Raw genomic sequence first — 25299 nt, 5'->3', positions numbered from 1 at the left:
AAGTTCATTCTAGTTAATTGTTCAATTTGGTGCTTTTTAAGAAGAAACCGCTTGAACAATCAAATTTTTGCAGATTTTCTAGTTTTACATGTTTATTCTGTTTATTAACAATTTCATTAAACTTTTGGTTTTAGAAAATAAAGAAAACTTTCTGTTTTTTATTTTAGCGTTTTTTTTTTTCAAATGAGCGATTTTTTGAGAAATTTATAAAAATTTCAATTTTATCATAGAAATTGTTATTTTCCTTATAATTTAAAATGTTAAGTTCATTCTAGTGAATTGTTCAATTTGGTGCTTTTTAAGAAAAAATCGCTTGAACAATCAAATTTTTAAAGATTTTATAGTTTAAAACGTTCGTTTCGTTTATAACAACTTCATTGAACTTAAGTTTTTATAAAATAAGGACATTTTAATTTTTTTATTTTGGTGCTTTTTTCAAATGAGCGATTTTTTGAGAAATTCATAAAAAATTTATTTTTATTGTAGAAATTTAACAATTAGTAATTACACATTTTTCTTATAAACTTTTGTATTGAAAATTATTTTAACAAAATTTTTATTTCAGCGATTTTAGTCAATTTAGCGATTTTTAGTTTTTTTTACAAAATGTTATTTTTATTGTGATTATTAAGTATATATCTTAATAATAGGCGTTTTTTATTTTATTTTGAAGATTTTTTATTTAAGCTATTTTTTTTTTTCTTTTTTTTTTATTGGCGATTTTTAATATTTTTTTGGAAAATTTCATTATTATTTAAATAATTTTATCTTTTTCTTTTTACTTTGAAAACAAAACATGTACTTAGGTGATTTTTTCATTTTAGTGCTTTTTAGAAAAATCAATGAAATACTATAAATTTGTATAGTTTTTCTTAAAATTTTAGTTTTTCGTGGCAATAAAAAAAACTTCTTTACATTTTAAGTAAAAATTTTACATTTAACCGTTTTTGTTTTATAGTTATTTAAGAACTTTCAAGTAGTAGATAAAAATTTTAGCGTTTTTTCCAATTTGGTGCTTTTTAGAAAATATGGGGAAAATCTTGCAAAATTTGTAATTTTCTTTGAATATTTCATTTATCTCAGAACATGGAGATATTTCTTCTCTTTTCAAGTTGTAATAATACATTTTAGCGTTTTTTCATTTTAGAGCTTTTTGCTTTTTTTAAGTTATTTTTAAAGCAATTTGTTGTTTATTTCTTTTAACCTTTCATTTTAATTTCAATATTGCCTGGCATTAATAAAATGTTAAAAAAATACATAAATTTTTTTAATAATTTATGATAAAATTACGAGACTTTTCAAGAGCAACTTTAAACAAAAGCTAAATTACAGGTAGTAATAAAAAGCAATGAACCTAAATCTGAACAAAAACAGTTGCAAAGTTAATGAACTGAAAAAACAAAAAACAACTCTTTTGAAGTTCATAAAAAAAGTTATCAAATTTCCCTTTCCCTTTAAATTTTCTCAATATTTTTTCCATTAATTAAACATTTTTCTCTAAAATTTATTTTACTTTAACTTTTATAAACATTTTCCTTTCAAATTTACTTTAAATTTCTTTAATTTTCTTTTAAATTACTTTTTAAATTTAACGTTTACTTTAATTATCTTCCCTTGACTAAACTTTAAAATTAACGTTTTAATTATTACATCCTAAAAATATACCTCACTGATTGTACTACATTTAAATATAAACACCCAAACTCTTTAGTAAACAAACTCACTCACACGTACATCAGCTAACCAACCAAACCCAGTGTATAGAAGAAAAGAAAAAGCTTTTTCTCTTACAACACATTCACTTTGTTGTTATTGCTGTAATTTTCGAATGGGGGTGTGTATATGTTGTTGTTGTTTTAATGAATTATTAAAGATAAACACACAATCATTACTGTTAATTTGTTTTAATAATAAATCCATAAGAAGTAAAACTCTGTTTTAAAGGTTTTTAATAACCGACAGAGTGAGTTTCTTTTAAACAATTTTCACAAATTTTTCCGTAATTTTATTTAGCAATTTTTAATTTTTTTTCAAAATAAACTTACCGGTACATAACTTACGGAAGAGAATAATAAAATTTAATAAAAAAAGAAACACTTACCTAGAAAGAAAGATAAACAAAAGAATTAGTATAAAATTTACAAACATTTTTAAAAGAGAAAACATAATTTTAAGAAAAATTTTAAAGAAAATATAAGTTTATATATGTAAATCTGCACTAGACAAAATGGACTATTCTATACACCATTGCATAAGCTATTCTATACCAGACTCTAGATTATTCTTCAGTGCAGACTATAGACTATTCTATAGTCCAGACTATAGACTCTTTTATAGTCCAGACTATAGACTCTTCTATAGTCCAGACTATAGACTCTTCTATAGTCCAGACTATAGACTCTTCTATAGTCCAGACTATAGACTCTTCTATAGTCCAGACTATAGACTCTTCTATAGTCCAGACTATAGACTCTTCTATAGTCCAGACTATAGACTATTCTATAGTCCAGACTATAGACTATTCTATAGTCCAGACTATAGACTATTCTATAGTCCAGACTATAGACTATTCTATAGTCCAGACTATAGACTATTCTATAGTCCAGACTATAGACTATTCTATAGTCCAGACTATAGACTATTCTATAGTCCAGACTATAGACTATTCTATAGTCCAGACTATAGACTATTCTATAGTCCAGACTATAGACTATTCTATAGTCCAGACTATAGACTATTCTATAGTCCAGACTATAGACTATTCTATAGTCCAGACTATAAACTATTCCATAGACCAGACTATTGCCTATTCTACAGTCCACACTATAGACTATTCTATAGTCCAGACTATAGACTTAGTCCAGACTATAGACTATTCTATAGTCCAGACTATAGACTATTCTATAGCCCAGACTATAGACTATTCTATAGTCCAAACTACTATTCTATATTCCAGACTATAGATTATTCTATAGTCCAGACTGTAGACTATTCTATAGTGCAGACTATAGTCCAGATTATAGATTATTCTATATTCCAGATTATAGATTATTCTATAGTCCAGACTATAGATTATTCTATAATCCAGACTGTAGACTACTCTATAGTACAGACTATAAACTATTCTATAGTCCAGACTATATACTATTCTATAGTCCAGACTATAGACTATTCTATAGTCCAGACTATAGACTATTCTATAGTCCAGACTATAGATTATTCTATAGTCCAGAATATAGATTATTCTGTAGTCCAGACTATAGACTATTCTATAGTCCAGACTATAGACTATTCTATAGTGCAGATTACAGACTATTCTATAGTGCAGATTATAGACTATTCTATAGTCCAGACTATAGACAATTCTATAGTCCAGACTATAGACTATTCTATAGTCCAGACTATAGACTATTCTATAGTCCAGACTATAGATTATTCTATAGTCCAGAATATAGATTATTCTGTAGTCCAGACTATAGACTATTCTATAGTCCAGACTATAGACTATTCTATAGTGCAGATTACAGACTATTCTATAGTGCAGATTATAGACTATTCGATAGTCCAGACTATAGATTATTCTATAATCCAGAATGGTCTAGTCTATAGTCTTGTCTATAGGCAACTCGATAGGGTAGTCTATATCTAGTCTTTAGTCGAGTCTAGTCTATAGTCTAGTCTATAGTCTAATCTATAGTCTAGTCTATAGTCTAGTCTATAGTCCTAGTCTATAGTCTAGTCTATAGTCTAGTCTATAGTCTAGTCTATAGTCTAGTCTAGTAGTCTAGTCTATAGTCTAGTCTATAGTCTAGTCTATAGTCCAGTCTATAGTCTAGTCTATAGTCTAGTCTATAGTCTAGTCTATAGTCTAGTCTATAGTCTAGTCTATAGTCTAGTCTATAGTCTAGTCTATAGTCTAGTCTATAGTCTAGTCTATAGTCTAGTCTATAGTCTAGTCTATAGTCTAGTCTGTAGTCTGGTCTATAGTCTAGTCTATAGTCTAGTCTAGTTAGTCTAGTCTATAGTCTAGTCTATAGTCTAGTCTAGTCTATAGTCTAGTCTATAGTCTAGTCTATAGTCTAGTCTATAGTCTAGTCTATAGTCTAGTCTATAGTCTAGTCTATAGTCTAGTCTATAGTCTTAGTCTATAGTCTAGTCTATAGTCTAGTCTATAGTCTAGTCTATAGTCTAGTCTATAGTCTAGTCTATAGTCTAGTCTATAGTCTAGTCTATAGTCTAGTCTATAGTCTAGTCTATAGTCTAGTCTATAGTCTAGTCTATAGTCTAGTCTATAGTCTAGTCTATAGTCTAGTCTATAGTCTAGTCTATAGTCTAGTCTATAGTCTAGTCTATAGTCTAGTCTAGTCTATAGTCTAGTCTATAGTCTAGTCTATAGTCTAGTCTATAGTCTAGTCTATAGTCTAGTCTATAGTCTAGTCTATGTCTAGTCTATTAGTCTAGTCTAGTCTAGTCTATAGTCTAGTCTATAGTCTAGTCTATAGTCTAGTCTATAGTCCTAGTCTAGTCTATAGTCTAGTCTATAGTCTAGTCTAGTCTAGTCTATAGTCTAGTCTATAGTCTAGTCTATAGTCTAGTCTAGTCTAGTCTAGTCTATAGTCTAGTCTATAGTCTAGTCTAGTATAGTCTAGTCTATAGTCTAGTCTATAGTCTAGTCTATAGTCTAGTCTATAGTCTAGTCTATAGTCTAGTCTATAGTCTAGTCTATAGTCTAGTCTATAGTCTAGTCTATAGTCTAGTCTAGTCTAGTCTATAGTCTAGTCTATAGTCTAGTCTATAGTCTAGTCTATAGTGTAGTCTATAGTCTAGTCTAGTTTATAGTCTAGTCTATAGTCTAGTCTATAGTCTAATCTATAATCTAGTATATAGTGTAGTCTATAGTATAGTCTATAATCTAGTTTATAGTCTTGTCAATAGAGTAGTTTAAATTCTAGTCTATAGTCTAGTCCATAGTTTGTTTAGTTTATATTCTACACTCCAGTCCACAGTCCATGAAATTCCATTAATAATCACTGCCGTTTTTTATGACTTACATATTTCAACAAGTCAACCACTTGACAATAAAAATTGATTTTCTATATTTTGCACATTTTTTCACAATTTATTGTTTGACACTTTAATGAATAACAAACAATCAATCAAATAAAAAGAAAAAGAGAGTAAAGCAAATGATATGAACTAAAAACTCATTTACATATGAGAGTGAAAAAAATGTATGCTTACATCTCTATTTATAAGTGTGTGTGATTGTGTGGGGCTTTATTATTGTTTTGGTTTGTTCATTTCTTAAACAAGTAACGAGGATTTGGTAGTGACAGCTTGATTATATAGTGTTGCCATATGGAATATGTGTGGTTTTAGTTAAATCTGGTAGTTTGTTTAGTGTTTCTTTTGCTTTTTCTTATATTTAATCAAATTAATTGCCGTTTTAAGCAAATTTCTCTAAAGAAAATTACTTTTTTATTACAAAAAATTATAATTAACAAAAAACAACTTTTTGTTATAAAATTTTAACTTGTTTTTGAACAAAATGGTGCAAAAAATAATCTTTTTACTTTAAACATTCTGCCATTAGTCATTTATTTTTTATTTCAATTATACTTTGTTTTTGTGTTTAGGTGTCAAAGCAATTTCGTTCTTTTTCATGTTTTGTATTTTCTTTTTCACTCATCATTAATTTCGAACGTGATTTATCAATTTTTACACATTGATATTGAATTGGCAGGCTGACTGTTGACCAGATGATGATGATGTTGCTGAGGCAGATGATGTTGTAGTCATCACAACCACATAGAAATTTAAATAAAAATGTTTGACGGCAGATTTTATGTTAAATAAATAGAAAAAAGGGGTCAAGTCAATATTTTTTGCAGAATTTGTAAATTAAAAATCCTTGAAATATTAAAAAAGAAAAACTATTTAAATTGATGAAATATAAAGAAAAATATAGAAATTTTACCACAAAATTATAAAGAAACCTTTTTTTAGAAATAAAACTAATATTTGGCAAATTTTTGCTAAAATTCATAATCAGGGGATTTTGTATTATGAAATTGGGAATTCATAAAATGGAAAAATTCTACCAGAAATATATTCTACTAGCCATAAGCTACAATTTGTGATAGCAAATTTCCTATTCCAGGCGTTTTTATAAATTCCCAAAAGAAGATTTAAAATACCCAAAATGGGAATTTAAAGAAATTGCATACAAATTCCTAAAAATCACATAGAAAATACTTTACATTATTTTTTAAGGCATAAAAATTAATCTTAACTTAAATCCATAAAGTGGGGATATTGTATTATGAAATTGGGAATTCATAAAAAGTTAAAATTTTAACGAAAATGTATTCTACTAACCTTAAGCTACAATTTGTGTTAGAAAATTTCTTATTCTAGGCATTTTTATAAATTCCTAAAAGGAGTTTTTAAATGCCCAAAATGGGAATTTGCAGAATTTCTACAAAATGTTATAACAAATTAAAGGGAAACGTTTACAGGAGATTTTATTTAGCAAAAACTATAGTTTTTCTTAAATTCCTAAAGTGGGGATGTTGTTATATGAAATTGGGAATTTATAAAAATGAAAAATCTTACCATAACTGTATTTCGCTAGCCTTTAGCTATAATTTGCGTTAGAAAATTTCTTAATCCAGGCATTTTTATAAATTCCCAAAAGGAGATTTTAAATACCCAAAATCGGAATTTAAGCAAAATTGAATAAAAACTCCTAAAACTCACATAGAAAATACTTTACATTATTTTTTTAAGCATAAAAATTAATTTTAGCTAAAGTTTTTAAAGTGGGGATTTTGTTAAATGAAAATAGGAATTCATACAAAGTAAAAAATTTTAACGAAAATGTTTTCTACCAAACTTAAGCTACAATTTGTGTTAGAAAATTTCTTAATCCAGTCATTTTTAAAAATTCCCAATAGGAGATTTAAAATGCCCAAAATGGGAATTTGTGATATTTGACAAAAATTTGTAGAAAAGTGAAGGAAATTGATATTTTGCTAGTTTTTCATATATAAAATGTATTTTTAACAAAATTTAAAAAAGTGGGGAAGTGAAAAATTTAAGAAAATTTTGAAATTTTTATAAAAACACACAACTTTCCATAAAGTAATTTATTTTTATAATTTTATTTTCAAAGAAATTTACCCCCTTTTTTGAAAATTTTGTTGTTGTTCTTTTATATTTATTTAATGACTAAACATTTTATTTTATTTTTTTTAATCATGTGGCTAGCTGCGCGGCATATGTCATTTTTGTTATTTTTAAAGTGTCATTGTGTCTTGTTTTTTCAATTCTTTGTTTTTTTTTTTCATTATTTTTGAGGTGGGTGACGTTTTTATTTTTCACACACAAAATTAATATATAAATAACACAAATATGTATAAAGCTTTTCAAATGAACATATTGCTCTTTAAATGTTAAAAATAACTGACGCAAATTGTATTAAAACATATTCAATACAATACAGTTTTTCACCTCCACCACCTTTTTCAGCAACAAACCCATTTTATTGTTGTTGACACACGCTTTTCCTGCTGAAAAAGAACAAACGCAAAAAAGTAGAAAGAAAGCAAGACAAAAAAAAACAACGAAATTGGCAACATTGACCGTTTTATTGTGTCATTTATAATGTCAAATACATGTGTGGGGTTTGACGAGGTTATTGTTGTTGTTTTTTTCGTTGTGCTGTGATTATTAGTGTTGCCCCATGTTATTTATATTTAACCAAGCATCAAGTTATTGACCCACATAACTCGAAAACCAAAATTACACCAAAAAAATAATGTAAATTAAAAATAAAACAAAAACAACAACAACAAGAAAACGTTAAAATTATGGCTTGATTTATTGTTTGTCACAACACAAACGGACACACACACACACTAATTTAAACGCATGCAAATTTTCCTTGGCAGCCATTACAAAAAAGGATGAGTAACAGGAATGGAAAATTGAAACTTTGAAATGCTACTATAGTCTATAGGCTAGACTATAGACAAGACTATAGACTAGACTATAGTTAAGGCTATATAGACTAGACTATACATAAAACTATAGACTAGACTATAAACTAGACTATAGACTAGACTATAAACTAGACTATAAACTAGACTATAGACTAGACTATAGACTAGACTATAGACTAGATTAAAGACTAGACCACAGACTAGACTATAGACTCGATTATAGACTCGACTATAGACAAGACTATAGACAAGACTATAGACTAGACTATAGACTAGACTATAGACTAAACTATAGACTGGACTAAAGACTAGACTATAGATTAGACTAAAGACTAGACTATAGACTAGACTAAAGACTAGACTATAGACTAGACTAAAGACTAGACTAAAGACTAGACCATAGCCTAGACCATAGAATAGACTATAGACTAGACTATAGACTAGACTATAGAATAGACTATAGACTAGACTATAAACTAGACTATAGACTAGACTATAAACCAGACTATAGACTAGACTATAGAATAGACTATAGACTAGACTATAGACTAGACTATAGACTAGACTATAGACTAGACTATAGACTAGACTAGACTATAGACTAGACTATAGACTAGCCTATAGACTAGCCTATAGACTAGACTATAGACTAGACTATAGACTAGACTATAGACTAGACTATAGACTAGACTATAGACTAGACTATAGACTATAGACTAGACTATAGACTAGACTATAGACTAGACTATAGACTAGACTATAGACTAGACTATAGACTAGACTATAGACTAGACTATAGACTAGACTACAGACTAGACTATAGACTAGACTATAGACTAGACTATAGACTAGACTATAGACTAGACTATAGACTAGACTATAGACTAGACTATAGACTAGACTATAGACTAGACTATAGACTAGACTATAGACTAGACTATAGACTAGACTATAGACTAGACTATAGACTAGACTATAGACTAGACTATAGACTAGACTATAGACTAGACTATAGACTAGACTATAGACTAGACTATAGACTAGACTATAGACTAGACTATAGACTAGACTATAGACTAGACTATAGACTAGACTATAGACTAGACTATAGACTAGACTATAGACTAGACTATAGACTAGACTATAGACTAGACTATAGACTAGACTATAGACTAGACTATAGACTAGACTATAGACTAGACTATAGACTAGACTATAGACTAGACTATAGACTAGACTATAGACTAGACTATAGACTAGACTATAGACTAGACTATAGACTAGACTATAGACTAGACTATAGACTAGACTATAGACTAGACTATAGACTAGACTATAGACTAGACTATAGACTAGACTATAGACTAGACTATAGACGAGACTATAGACTAGACTATAGACTAGACCATAGACTAGACTATAGACTAGACTACAGACTAGACTACAGACTAGACTATAGACTAGACTATAGACTAGACTATAGACTAGACTATAGACTAGACTATAGACAAGACTAAAGACTAGACTAAAGACTAGACTAAAGACTAGACTAAAGACTAGACTAAAGACTAGACTAAAGACTAGACTAAAGACTAGACTATAGACTAGACTATAGACTACTAATCAAAACTTTATAAGTTAAATAGAGTAACAAAAATGTTGTAGGGGTAACGCAGTATTTTTCGATATCAAAAATTACTAAAGTACTGAATTTTCCAAGCCTGACGATAAAACATAAACGGAGTGTGAGGGAATGGGAGAGAATGAATAATAACAGAGTATTTGCAGTTATTTAAAGCTGTGTGTGAAGGGGGAGGGTTAAAGGGGAGTATGATTATTTATCATTTTCCCAAATTTCCTTTTGTAATTAAAGCTTGCCATACTGTAGGGAGGAAGTAATAATAACAATTGTGGTTAAATGGGCAGCGGGAGAGGGACAAATGTTATTAGTTTGGGGAAATATACTTTTAACACCTAAATTAAGTTGTAATATTAATAAAAACACACAAAATCTTCAGCAAATTATTATGCAAAGTTCCCCTATTGGGTATTTCAAAAAATATTGTAGGAATTCATATAAAACTTGACAAACAATAGTAATTGAACAAGAAAATTAAATCTTTTTAGTAAAATAAAAACAAGAATATATTATTTACCTATTTTTATAAACTTTTAATGACAATCATTATAAATTGGCATTTTTGGATATTTTAAAACTCCTTTTGGGAATTTATTAAAATGTCTGGAATTAGAAATTTTATAATACAAATCTTATCTAAAGATTCGAGGAAAACAATTTCGTTAAAATTTTTATATTTTATAAATTCCCAATTTCATATAACAAAATCCCCACTTTAGGGATTTTAGCTAAAATTAATTTTGATTTGTAAAAAATAATGTAAAGTATTTTTTTGAGTTTTTAAGCAATTTTTTAAAATTCCCATTTTGTGTATTTAAAAACTCCTTTTGGGAATTTATAAAAATGCCTGGAATTAGAAATTTTTTAACACAAATTATAGCTTAAGGCTGGTAGAATACATTTTTGTTAAAATTTTTACATTTTATGAATTCCCAATTTCGTATAACAAAATCCCCATTTTAGGGATTTAAACTAAAATTTATTTTTATTTATAAAAAAATTATGTAAAATATTTTTTATATGATTTTTAAGAGTTTTTAAGCAATTTTTTTAAATTCCAATTTTGGGTATTTAAAAATTCCTTTTGGGAATTTATAAAAATGCCTGGAATTAAAAATTTTTAAACACAAATTATAGCATAAGGTTGGTAAAACACATTTAATGAATTCCCAATTTCGTATAACAAAATTCCCACTTAAGGGATTTAAGCTAAAATTTATTTTTATTTATAAAAAAATTATGTAAAATATTTTTTATATGATTTTTAACAGTTTTTAAGCAATTCTTTTAAATTCCTATTTTGGGTATTTAAAAATTCCTTTTGGGAATTTATAAAAATGCCTGGAATTAGAAATTTTTTAACACAAATTATAGCTTAAGGCTGGTACAATACATTTTCGTTAAAATTTTTACATTTTAGGAATTCCCAATATCATATAACAAAATCCCCAATTTAGGAATTTAAGCTAAAATTAATGGTTAAGCCTAAAAAATTATGATTAATAAATTCTATAAGATTTTTATGAGTTTTTATTAAATTTTTCTAAATTCCCATTTTGGGTATTTTCAATCTCCTTTTGGGAATTTATAAAAATGGCTGGAATTAGAAATTTTCCAACAGAAATTATAGCTTAAGGCTGGTACAATACATTTTCGTTGAAATTTTTACATTTTATGAATTCCCAATTTCATATAACAAAATCCCCACTTAAGGGATTTAAGATAAAATTAATTTTTATTTATAAAAAAATTATTTAAAATATTTTTTATATGATTTTTAACAGTTTTTAAGCAATTCTTTTAAATTCCTATTTTGGGTATTTAAAAATTCCTTTTGGGAATTTATAAAAATGCCTGGAATTAGAAATTTTTTAACACAAATTATAGCTTAAGGCTGGAACAATACATTTTCGTTAAAATTTTTACATTTTAGTAATTCCCAATATCATATAACAAAATCCCCACTTTAGGGATTTTAGCTAAAATTAATTTTTAAGTCTAAAAAATTATGTTGAATAAATTCTATTAGATTTTTATGAGTTTTTATTAAATTTTTCTAAATTCCCATTTTGGGTATTTTCAATCTCCTTTTGGGAATTTATAAAAATGGCTGGAATAAGAAATTTTCCAACAGAAATTATAGCTAAAGGCCGGTAGAATACATTTTCGTTAAAATTTTTACTTTGTATGAATTCCTATTTTCATGTAACAAAATCCCCACTTTAGATTTTTTTTTCTTTTTTTTGTGGAATTTTTTATTTTTGACAAATATTTTTAGAATGTGAAATTCTTTTTAAAATTTGTCATCATCTCCTAAGAAAATCTGTTTAAAAAAAAAACAAAATCGAACTTTCATTTGTTGGCGTCATGAGCAAAATAATAATCTCTCTCTTTTGTTCCTCTTTTTCACTTTTACCACAATTTACTCTTAAATTTTGTTTGTTAAAAATTTGTTTTTTTGAAAAATTTCATTTTTAGTTTTTCATAATTGACAGTTTATTATAAAATTTATTAAATATGTTAAAAGTATTTTTCAAAATGAGTACTTTTTTTATTGTTGTTTTTATTGTTTCAATGCTCTTGGCCAACATTTTTGTTCTAATTTATGCTAAAATTTTCTTGAAAAGAAAAAAACACAATTCTATATTTTTATTGTCGATAATTTTATTTTAATTTTTGGCTCAAAGCCAAATTTATTGAAAACAGTTTTTAGGTTTTGAATTGAAATATTTGGTCTAATAATAATAAAGTATTTTTTTTTTCACATACAATTTAAAAAAAAAAAGTAAAATTTTGTGCATTTAGTAAAAAATACTACAAATTTAAAGAAATTATCAAAATTTGCATTAATTTGTTATAAAACTCTCCACACTTTTTTTCATTAAAGTAAACATTATCAAGGTGTGTATTGAAAATTTGTTATTGTCAAAATGCATTGAAAGCAAATTGTTTATAATAAATAATTTCTTTATTCTTATAAAATTTTGTTTAATTTCTACCACATACGTTATGGAAAATTCAAGGTTTTATTTGGAAAAAGTAATAAATAAATAAAACAGCTGTTATTTTGGAAAAAGACAAAAATTTAAAAAGAAAATTTTTTAAACAAAATATTGAAAACTTATTGTAACACATAAAATTTTAAGCACTTTTCAAGTGAAGATTGATATCAAAATCTATAAATTATCTTAAAGAATCGTTTAATTTACAATAATATACATTTTTAAAGAAATTCCTAAAGTGGGGATTTTTGTTAAGGAAATTGGGAATTTATAAAATTAAAAAATTTTAACGAAAATTTATTCCTTAAGCCTTAAGCTATAATTTGTGTTAAAAAATTTCTAATTCCAGACATATTTTTTCCAGACATTAAACATTATTTTTTAAGCTTAAAAATTAATTTTAGCTATAATCCCTAAAGTGGGGATTTTGTAATATGAAATTGGGAATTCATATAAAGTAAACATTTTAACGAAAATGTATTCTTCTAACCATAAGCTATAATTTGTGTTAGAAAATTTCTAATTCAAGGCATTTTTATAAACTCCCAAAAGGAGTTTTTAAATACCCAAAATGGGAATTTAGAAAAATTTAATAAAAACTCATAACAAGTCATACAAAATCATATAGAATACATTAAACATTAATTTTATGCTTAAAAATTAATTTTAGCTAAAATCCCTAAAGTGGGGATTTTGTTAAGGAAATTGGGAATTCATAAAATGAAAAAATGTTAACGAAATTGTATTCTACAACACTTTAGCAATAATTTGTGTTAAAAAATTTCTAATTCCAGACATTTTTTTAAATTCCCAAAAGGAGATTTTAAATACCCATAATGGGAATTTAGAAAAATTTAATAAAAACTGATAAAAAGTTATACAAAATCATATAGAAACCGTTAAACATTATTTTTATGCTTAAATATTAATTTTAGCTAAAATCCCTAAAGTGGGGATTTTGTTATATGAGATTGGCAATTCATACAAAGTAACAATTTTAACGAAAATGTACTGCTTAAGCCTTAAGCTATAATTTGTGTTAAAAAATTTCTTGTTCCAGCCTTTTTTTAAATTCCCAAAAGGAGATTTTAAGTACCCAAAATGGGAATTTAGAAAAATTTAATAAAAACTCATAACAAGTCATACAAAATCATATAAAAACCATTAAACATTATTTCTTATGCTTAAATATTAATTTTAGCTAAAATCCCTAAAGTAGGGATTTTGTTATGACATTGGGAATTCATAAAATGAAAAAAATTTAACGAAATTGTATTCTACAACACTTTAGCAATAATTTGTGTTAAAAAATTTCTAATTCCAGACATTTTTATAAATTCCCAAAAGGAGATTTTAAATACCCAAAATGGGGATTTAGAATAATTGCTTAAAAACTCCTAAAAATCATGTAGAATTTATTAAACATTATTTTTTATGCTTAAATATTAATTTTAGCTAAAATGCCCAAAGTGGGGATTTTGTTATATGAGATTGGGAATTCATAAAAAGTAACAATTTTAACAAAAATGTATTCCTTAAGCCTTAAGCTATAATTTGTGTTAAAAAATTTCTAATTCCAGGCATTTTTTATATTCCCAAAAGGATATTTTAAATACCCAAAATGGGAATTTAGAAAAATTTAATAAAAACTGATAAAAAGTTATACAAAATCATATAGAAAACATTAAACATTATTTTTTAAGCTTAAATATTAATTTTTGCTGAAATGCCTAAATATTTATTTTAGCTAAAATCCCTAAAGAGGGGATTTTGTTATATGACATTGGGAATTCATAAAAAGTAACAATTTTAACAAAAATGTATTTTAACGAAAATGTATTCCTTAAGCTATAATATGTGTTAAAAAATTTCTAATTCCAGACATTTTTTTAAATTCCCAAAAGGAGATTTTAAATACCCAAAATGGGAATTTAGAACAATTTAATAAAAACTGATAAAAAGTTATACAAAATCATATAGAAACCGTTAAACATTATTTTTATGCTTAAATATTAATTTTAGCTGAAATGCCCAAAGTAGGGATTTTGTTATATGAAATTGGGAATTCATACAAAGTAAAAATTTAAACAAAAATGTATTCCTTAAGCTATAATTTGTGTTAAAAAATTTCTAGTTCCAGACATTTTCATAAATTCCCAAAAGGAGATTTTAAATACCCAAAATGGGAATTTAGAAAAATTTAATAAAAACTGATAAAAAGTGGGGATTTTGTTATATGAGATTGTGAATTTATAAAAAGTAACAATTTTAACGAAAATGTATTCCTTTAGCCTTAAGCTATAATTTGTGTTAAAAAATTTCTAATTCCAGACATTTTTTTAAATTCCCAAAAGGAGATTTTAAATACCCAAAATGGGAATTTAAAAAAATTTAATAAAAACTCATAACAAGTCATACAAAATCATATAAAAACCATTAAACATTATTTCTTATGCTTAAATATTAATTTTAGCTAAAATCCCTAAAGTGGGGATTTTGTTATATGACATTGGGAATTCATAAAATGAAAAAAATTTAACGAAATTGTATTCTAAAACACTTTAGCAATAATTTGTGTTAAAAAAATTCTAATTCCAGACATTTTTATAAATTCCCAAAAGGAGATTTTAAATACCCAAAATGGGAATTTGAAAAATTTAATAAAAACGCATAAAAAGTAATACATAATCATATAGAATACATTAAACATTAATTTTATGCTTAAAAATTAATTTTAGCTAAAATCCCTAAAGTGGGGATTTTGTTATATGAGATTGGGAATTCATACAAAGTAACAATTTTAACAAAAATGTATTCCTTAAGCCTTAAGCTATAATTTGTGTTAAAAAATTTATAATTCCAGACATTTATATAAATTCCCCAAAGGAGATTTTAAATACCCAAAATGGGAATTTAGAAAAATTCCATAAAAACGCATAAAAAGTAATACAGAATCATATAGAATACTTTAAACATTAATTTTATGCTTAAAAATAAATTTTAGCTAAAATACCTAAAGTGGGGATTTTGTTATATGAGATTGGGAATTCATACAAATTAACAATTTTAACGAAAATGTATTCCTTAAGCCTTAAGCTATAATTTGTGTTAAAAAATTTCTAATTCCAGACATTTTTTTAAATTCCCAAAAGGAGATTTTAAATACCCAAAATGGGAATTTAGAAAAATTTAATAAAAAACTTATAAAAAGTTATACAAAATCATATAGAAACCGTTAAACATTATTTTTTATGCTTAAATATTAATTTTAGCTAAAATGCCCAAAGTGGGGATTTTGTTATATGACATTGGGAATTCATAAAAAGTAACAATTTTAACAAAAATGTATTTTAACGAAAATGTATTCCTTAAGCTATAATATGTGTTAAAAAATTTCTAATTCCAGACATTTTTTTAAATTCCCAAAAGGAGATTTTAAATACCCAAAATGGGAATTTAGAAAAATTTAATAAAAACTCATAACAAGTCATACAAAATCATATAGAATACATTAAACATTAATTGTATGCTTAAAAATTTATTTTAGCTAAAATCCCTAAAGTGGGGATTGTGTAATATGAAATTGGGAATTCATACAAAGTAACAATTTTAACAAAAATGTATTCCTTAAGACTTAAGCTATAATTTGTGTTAAAAAATTTCTAATTCCAGACATTTATATAAATTCCCAAAAGGAGATTTTAAATACCCAAAATGGGAATTTAGAAAAATTCCATAAAAACTCATAAAAATCATGTAGAATTTATTAAACATTATTTTGTATGCTTACAAATTAATTTTAGCTAAAATCCCTATAGTGGGGATTTTGTAATATGAAATTGGGAATTCATAAAATGAAAAAATTTTAATGAAAATATATGCTAAGAGTCTTGAGCTCTAATTTGTGTTAGAAAATTTGGATTTCCCGAGAATTTTTCAAATTCCCAAAAGGAGTTTTAAAATATCCACAAAGGGAATTAGCTAAATTTCTTCAAAATTTTATAAAAAATTTAAAGGGAAAGCTTTGTAGGTTATTTTATTTATAAAAAAATTTAATTTTGCTTAAATACCCAAAGTGGGGATTTTGTTATATGAAATTGGGAATTCATAAAATGAAAAAATTTTAACGCAAATGTATTCTAAGAGACTTAATTTGTAATTTATGTTACAAAATTTTGATTTCCAGAGATTTTTTCAAATTCCCTAAAGAACATTTTAAATACCCACAAAGGGAATTTGAAAATTTTTTAGCAAATGTTCATAAAAACTTGTTTTTAATAAGTTTTATGTAAAGAAATCATAATTTTTTTAAATTCCTTAAAGCAACTTCCTAAATTTCTTAAAAAATTGTATGTTTACTTTTATAAATCACTGTTTTTAACTCGGTTTATGACTTAATGATTAAATTTTCTTTTACATTTATATTTTATTGTTTTTTTTTATTAATTTCATTTGTTTTTTTATGAAAAAAAAAATTACGGAAATTGCATGTCAAAAAGTCTTTTAATGAAAGTAAAAAAACAACAACAACAAAATGAACAAAAAATGTAAATGTCATTCTTTCAAAGCAAACACATGTTTTTCAAATTTCATTTAATAACAAAAAAAGAAATAACAATTTGACAAACACTCTCACACTTCCTCTTACGCTCTTTAAATGTTTAAAGAAACAAAAACAAAACTCTTAAGAATTGATCAAATATTGAAAACAAAATCAATGACAAAGAGAGAGAGAGAGGTGGAGAGTAAGAGAGGACATTTTAAAATTAGTTTTTTTTGGGTAAAAAAAAAGCGACCACACGGACTTATTTAATAATTATAGTTTTTTTTTAATAAAAGTAAAAAATTTGTTAAATTTTTAAAGAAAAATACCTTCTTCACTAATGGATCCACGATTAACCAGCATAATGTGTTAATAAATTATATAAAAACTGCATGAGATTTTAAAAAATTTTTTTGTTAAAAAAAACTGTAAATAATTTGTTTAACTTTTTTCCTTTATTTGTTAAAAAAAAAACTTTTTAAAATTTAAAATTTTAATAAAACATTTTCTTTCAAACTTTACAACTCTTCCACTTTGTTTTACAAATTCGCTTTTTGCTATAACTTTTATAAAATTTCTTTTAAAAAAACGTCACAATTTTGCTATAAAACACACAGGTGCACAATTACTTTGCTAAATTTTATATAAATTTAAAATTAGCTAAAAATATTTCTTTAATAAAAAAAAAACAGAAATCATAAAATTTAAAATTTTCTTTCATTCAACAGAAATTTTTGAAAATTTTTCTTTTTGTTCTAAAATAAAATTTTAACAAAAATCGTTAGAAGAAAAAAAAAACAACCATAGAGTAAGAAAAAAAAGAGGCGCGTTTCTTTTTTTAAACTGCACGTCGTTCACAATTAATAAAACTGAAAATTGTTCAAAGAAATTCGACAAAAAACCGAGCAAACACATTTGAGAAACAAAAAAAATAAAAAAAATCAAAGAGCAGGCATAAAAACAACAAAAAAATAACACAAAAACAATTTGTTTTTTCTCTATGTGTATTTTTGCTCAGAGTTGAATACATTGGTTGGCTACTACTACAAAAAAGGGGAGCAAAAAGTGTAGCCAACTGTGGCAATTTCATAAAAAAAACTTAGCGTTTCTTAACATAAAAACTTTATCAAACTTTTAAACCCTTTAAGCTTTAATTAGAACTCAACCTAAAAGTTTTATACAAAAATTTTCTTACTTTCCAAAACAAAACAAAATTTCTAGCGATTTTCTTTAACTTACAAATCAAACTAGACATTACTTGCTATTACAAAAAGGGCAACAACATAAGTAACGAAATCATAAACTTTAGGCCAAACGTCAAAGAAAAAAAAAAAAAACAAAAAAAAAAACTAAAAAAAAATTATCATAAATGAGCAAGAGAGCGAACTTAGAAGTGAGTACCCTACACACAACTAATAACTATAAATATTATTATAGAGAATAGAATAATAAAGTATAAAAAAAAAACAATTTAGAAAGAAAAATTTTATGTAAAGTAGAAAATAAATAACTAAAAATCAATGAAAAATTCAAAATACACAAGTTCAACTTGTTTAAAGGAGGTCGTCGTCGGTTGTTTTTAATAAGTTTTTTTTTATCTGAAGAAAATTTTAATAAAGTTGTGGTAAAAAATATTAATAAAAAATAACCAAAAAGTAATAAAAAGAAAAATCAAACTGGACTATAGAGATTAGACAATAGAAAAGACTATAGACTATAGTCTAGTCTATAGTCTAGTCTATAGTCTAGTCTATAGTCTAGTCTATAGTCTAGTCTATAGTCTAGTCTATAGTCTAGTCTATAGTCTAGTCTATAGTCTAGTCTATAGTCTAGTCTATAGTCTAGTCTATAGTCTAGTCTATAGTCTAGTCTATAGTCTAGTCTATAGTCTAGTCTATAGTCTAGTCTATAGTCTAGTCTATAGTCTAGTCTATAGTCTAGTCTAGTCTATAGTCGAGTCTGTAGTCTAGTCTATAGTCTAGTCTATAGTCTAGTCTATAGTCTAGTCTATAGTCTAGTCTATAGTCTAGTCTATAGTCTAGTCTATAGTCTAGCCTATAGTCAAGCCTATAGTCTAGTCTATAGTCTAGTCTATAGTCTAGCCTATAGTCAAGCCTATAGTCTAGTCTAGTCTAGTCTATAGTCTAGCCTATAGTCAAGCCTATAGTCTAGTCTAGTCTAGTCTAGTCTAGTCTATAGTCTAGTCTAGTCTAGTCTAGTCTAGTCTAGTCTAGTCTAGTCTATAGTCTAGTCTAGTCTATAGTCTAGTCTAGTCTATAGTCTAGTCTAGTCTAGTCTAGTCTAGTCTAGTCTAGTCTAGTCTAGTCTAGTCTAGTCTAGTCTAGTCTAGTCTATAGTCTAGTCTAGTCTATAGTCTAGTCTATAGTCTAGTCTAGTCTATAGTCTAGTCTAGTCTAGTCTATAGTCTAGTCTATAGTCTAGTCTATAGTCTAGTCTATAGTCTAGTATATAGTCTAGTCTATAGTCTAGTCTAGTCTATAGTCTATATTCTAGTCTAGTCTAGTATAGACTATAGTCTAGTCTATAGTCTAGACTATAGTCTAGTCTATAGTCTAGACTATAGTCTAGTCTATAGTCTAGACTATAGTCTAGTCTATAGTCTAGTCTATAGTCTAGTCTATAGTCTAGTCTATAGTCTAGTCTATAGTCTAGTCTATAGTCTAGTCTATAGTCTAGTCTATAGTCTAGTCTATAGTCTAGTCTATAGTCTAGTCTATAGTCTAGTCTATAGTCTAGTCTATAGTCTAGTCTATAGTCTAGTCTATAGTCTAGTCTATAGTCTAGTCTATAGTCTAGTCCAGCGGTTCCCACAGATTTTTACTTCGCGGACCCCTTGAAGAGCTTATTTAATTTCGCGGACCCCCATACATATTTTTTTTCCCGTACATTGAGAATATATAATATTTCAGATAGGTTTTCAATTGCATGTTTTGAAGATAGAATGACTTCTTTGTTGATATGTTAACATGATGTTTAATTTTATGATCGTGAGATCTTTCATGTTCATTTTTCTTCAAGGTAGCGAAAAGGTTTCTTTATCAAATATTGTCACATGTGCTTAAGGAGTCACGTTTCAAAAATTTGTTGCGATTGCAAAGGGTGAACTGAGTAAGTGAGCTAAGTTTTCGGGAAAATAATATAAGAAAGTTGGACTTGTTCTATGTTGTTGCGGAATGCGTTATCCGCATAATATATGATTTGAGCTCTTTGTTAAAGTACTGTGAATTTGGAACTTAAATTTGAATTTTAAAATACCAACGAATTATTTTACTTCATGGTTTTTGGCTACATATTTACGCGAAACGCTATGGATTTTCTGATGTTAATTTAATAATATGTATTGGTCGACAAAATCAAGTTAAAATCTGTGTATCACGTCGGATTGGAATATTTATAAAGAGATGCAAAAAGAGTCACCTCTGTTTTGAAAATATATAATTTTAGTCCTTTCAAACAAGAACACTTTTGCTTACAATTTGATAAACTTAAATCTATAATAAGCTTGTCTTTGAATTGAACTTCATACTCCGGAATACCAGTATCAAAATCACGCAATACTTTATTTTATAAAAGTTATACAATAAAATTTGTACGGCCTAGCTTCTTCCTGATAAACAACCGAAAAAATAAAATTCAAAAAAACACCAAAAAATTTAGGATTATTGCACAAAAATTGGAGATATTTGTACATACATATAAATGAATATTGTTTATTCATGTTTTTTCGTTCGTCTTCGCGGACCCCCTAGGATTTTACTACGGACCACTAGGGGTCCGCGGACCCCCATTTGGGAACCGTTGGTCTAGTCTATAGTCTAGTCCATAGTCTAGTCTATAGTCTAGTCTATAGTCTAGTCTATAGTCTAGTCTATATTCTAGTCTATAGTCTAGTCTATAGTCTAGTCTATAGTCTAGTCTATAGTCTAGTCTATAGTCTAGTCTATAGTCAAGTCTATAGTCTAGTCTATAGTCTAGTCTATAGTCAAGTCTATAGTCAAGTCTATAGTCTATAGTCTAGTCTATAGTCTAGTCTATAGTCTAGTCTATAGTCTAGTCTATAGTCTAGTCTATAGTCTAGTCTATAGTCTAGTCTATAGTCTAGTCTATAGTCTAGTCTATAGTCTAGTCTATAGTCTAGTCTATAGTCTAGTCTATAGTCTAGTCTATAGTCTAGTCTATAGTCTAGTCTATAGTCTAGTCTATAGTCTAGTCTATAGTCTAGTCTATAGTCTAGTCTATAGTCTAGTCTATAGTCTAGTCTATAGTCTAGTCTATAGTCTAGTCTATAGTCTAGTCTATAGTCTAGTCTATAGTCTAGTTTATAGTCTAGTCTATAGTCTAGTCTATAGTCTAGTCTATAGTCTAGTTTATAGTCTAGTCTATAGTCTAGTCTATAGTCTACTCTATAGTCTAGTCTATAGTCTAGTCTATAGTCAAGTCTATAGTCTAGTCTATAGTCAAGTCTATAGTCTAGTCTATAGTCTAGTCTATAGTCCAGTCTATAGTCTAGTCTATAGTCTAGTCTATAGTCTAGTCTATAGTCTAGTCTAGTCTAGTCTAGTCTATAGTCTAGTCTAGTCTAGTCTATAGTCTAGTCTATAGTCTAGTCTATAGTCTAGTCTATAGTCTAGTCTATAGTCTAGTCTATAGTCTAGTCTATAGTCTAGTCTATAGTCTAGTCTATAGTCTAGTCTATAGTCTAGTCTATAGTCTAGTCTATAGTCTAGTCTATAGTCTAGTCTATAGTCTAGTCTATAGTCTAGTCTATAGTCTAGTCTATAGTCTAGTCTATAGTCTAGTCTATAGTCTAGTCTATAGTCTAGTCTATAGTCTAGTCTATAGTCTAGTCTATAGTCTAGTCTATAGTCTAGTCTATAGTCTAGTCTATAGTCTAGTCTATAGTCTAGTCTATAGTCTAGTCTATAGTCTAGTCTATAGTCTAGTCTATAGTCTAGTCTATAGTCTAGTCTATAGTCTAGTCTATAGTCTAGTCTATAGTCTAGTCTATAGTCTAGTCTATAGTCTAGTCTATAGTCTAGTCTATAGTCTAGTCTATAGTCTAGTCTATAGTCTAGTCTATAGTCTAGTCTATAGTCTAGTCAATAGTCTAGTCTATAGTTTAGTCTATAGTCTAGTCTATAGTCCAGTCTATATACTAGACTATAGACTAGACTATAGACTAGACTAGACTATAGACTTGACTATAGACTAGACTATAGTCTAGTCTATAGTCCAGTCTATAGTCTAGTCTATAGTCTAGTCTATAGTCTAGTCTATAGTCTAGTCTATAGTCTAGTCTATAGTCTAGTATATAGTCTAGTATATAGTCTAGTCCATAATAAAACAATAATAAGGTAGAATCAGTAGAAAAATACGTTCTCAATTTTACATGCCTTGAATTGTCACAAAAAAGAAAATTAAAAAATATAAAGAAAAACATCAAATAAAAATTATTGAAAAATTTTTGTTAAGAAAATAAAATTGAATAATTTGAATCAAAAAGATTGTAAAACCAATAAAAATCAAAAACAGGATACAGAAGTGTGGAATGCTGTTTGCGTGTGCCGTTCAAGAATCATTTCATGGTATTTTTCGTGGTTTTCATTTGAAGATTTTTAAGTTTTTCTCTTTATAATTCTTTTTTGTTTGACTTAACAAGGCAGAGAATTGACAACTCTCCCTACTGATTCTACCTTTCTATGGTTGTATCATGGTCTAGTCTATAGTCTAGTCTATAGTCTAGTCCATAGTCTAGTCTATAGTCTAGTCCATAGTCTAGGCTATAGTCTAGTCTAGTCTAGTCTATAGTCTAGTCTAGTCTATAGTCTAGTCTATAGTCTAGTCTAGTCTAGTCTATAGTCTAGTCTATAGTCTAGTCTATAGTCTAGTCTATAGTCTAGTCTATAGTCTAGTCTATAGTCTAGTCTATAGTAGTCTAGTCTAGTCTATAGTCTAGTCTATAGTCTAGTCTAGTCTATAGTCTAGTATAGTCTAGTCTATAGTCTAGTATAAAGTCTAGTCTATAGTCTATAGTCTAGTCTATAGTCTAGTCTATAGTCTAGTCTATAGTCTAGTCTATAGTCTAGTCTATAGTCTAGTCTATAGTCTAGCCTATAGTCTAGTCTATAGTCTAGTCTATAGTCTAGTCTATAGTCTAGTCTATAGTCTAGTCTATAGTCTAGTCTATAGTCTAGTCTATAGTCTAGTCTATAGTCTAGTCTATAGTCTAGTCTATAGTCTAGTCTATAGTCTAGTCTATAGTCTAGTCTATAGTCTAGTCTATAGTCTAGTCTATAGTCTAGTCTATAGTCTAGTCTATAGTCTAGTCTATAGTCTAGTCTATAGTCTAGTCTATAGTCTAGTCTATAGTCTAGTCTATAGTCTAGTCTATAGTCTAGTCTATAGTCTAGCCTAATCTATAGACGAGTCTATAGTCTAGCCTAATCTATAGTCTAGTCTAGAAAAGTTACTTGGACCCCAAGCAAGTTTCCGTTAGCAGAAAATGGTTAGTACGTTGCTTGGATCCCCAAGCAAGTTTCCGTTAGAAAAAAATGAATAAAACGATCAAAAGACGTATAAGTTTCTTTCACGTATTTTGTTCGCAAATTTTTCATTATAATTCATTTTTGTTTTTGTTGTTTATGTTAAATTTATTTTTATTGCATGATTTTGACTCGTGCAGTTCTTAATGCGAGCATATGTGTGAGTGAGTATGTGTTTTGTATATTATATTTGTTGTTTTGTTTGCATGGTAATAAACAAAAACAACAAGAAAATTATAAAAAAAATTGCGTGCAATTTATTTTTGTACTTTATACACATACACACGCAAGACACTGGAGGCAGAGTTGGAAAAATGTTTTTTTATAGTTTACGTTATAGTAAAGTGAGCTATGGGGAAATATTGAAAGCTGACCTAATATTTTAATATTTTCATTTATACAGCCCTGGGATTTGTTTTGCATATTAGTATTGGTTTTATTCGTTGTTTAATTTCCATATATTTTGCGTTTAAATTGGAAGAATTGCTGGAATTACAAGGAATTTTTTTAAAGAAAACTTTTTTGCCTTACTAGCAAGACTAGACTCTAGACCATACTATAGACTAGATTATAGTCTAGACTATAGATTAGTCAATAGACTAGACTATAGAATGAACTATAAACAAGAGTATAAACTGTACTATAAACCACACTAGCCTATAGCCTAGTCTAAAGACTACACTACAGACTCGACTATAGGCCAGTTTGTAGACTTCACCATAAGCCAGACTTTTCAAAACAACTAACTGATTATATCACTCTTGTATTTTCTTTAAAGTATTTTCAATTACACATAGAGAAATAAAGTAGAAAGAACATAAACAAAATTGCTGACTTACTGCTTGTTTTAACGCCTCCCAATACTAAATTTGGTGACTGCTTATTGCCCTCAGCGAATGAGGTTGTCCTTGGACGCCCACTCATATCGTCGTCCGCGTCGTCGACTGCGACTCCTAATGCAGTGGTGTCTTTTGAAGGTTTATCAATGCCGCCTGATGCCTGCGTGTTGGCTGCTTTTTATTATAACACCGGGGGAAAGAAAAATAATTCTAATTTGAGTTGTTGTTTGTGTGGTGGTTTATGGTTGTTGTTGCGGTTTGTTGTTGATGATGATTCCTTGGCGTTTTTTTTTCTACTTTCTTAATCAATTTAGGAAATTTTAGGTGTTTTTTTTAGTTTAGTATTAAAGCCAAAAAGTTTATTGTTTTCACTTTCGTTTAAAGGGGGACGAGTTTTGTCTTTTTAATATTTCAAATTAAAATTTTTATATTTAAATGTTTAGTAACAAAAAACCGTTAAAATTATTATTTTTTTATTTTCTTTTTGACTCAAATTTAATTTGAAAAGTTTTCTTGTTGAAATTTAAAAGCTGCAAGGAAAAGAAAACGGCAAAATATATAATTTAATAGAGTATAGGAAAATTTACATTTATATTAATCTTTTAAAATATAATTAAGTTTTATATAGATTGTTATTGTTGTTATTATCATTAGAACTTATAAAATAAGACAAACACCTAAAATATTTGCATAATTTAAGGAGTTTTTTT

The 25299-nt window shown here is 27.2% G+C and overlaps 1 long non-coding RNA gene across 1 annotated transcript in view; it reads right to left on the bottom strand.

The window, feature by feature from the left end:
• Positions 1–722: 722 nt before the first annotated feature.
• The window catches only part of LOC119605389, a 47330-nt gene continuing 22753 nt past the window's right edge, over positions 723–25299 (bottom strand). The window contains exons 3-4 of the long non-coding RNA XR_005231582.1: positions 24590–25119; positions 723–2101 (exon numbers count right to left, since the gene is read on the bottom strand). This is a non-coding gene — a long non-coding RNA (uncharacterized LOC119605389). The remainder of the gene's footprint in view (positions 2102–24589; positions 25120–25299) is intronic.

This window comes from Lucilia sericata, unplaced genomic scaffold (genome assembly GCF_015586225.1).
Source record: "Lucilia sericata isolate MDLA Ls3-8-SP2 unplaced genomic scaffold, ASM1558622v1 Contig000481F_arrow, whole genome shotgun sequence".
In the NCBI taxonomy this organism is placed as follows: Eukaryota; Metazoa; Arthropoda; class Insecta; order Diptera; family Calliphoridae; genus Lucilia; species Lucilia sericata.
This window is presented reverse-complemented; position numbering and strand designations above follow the sequence as displayed.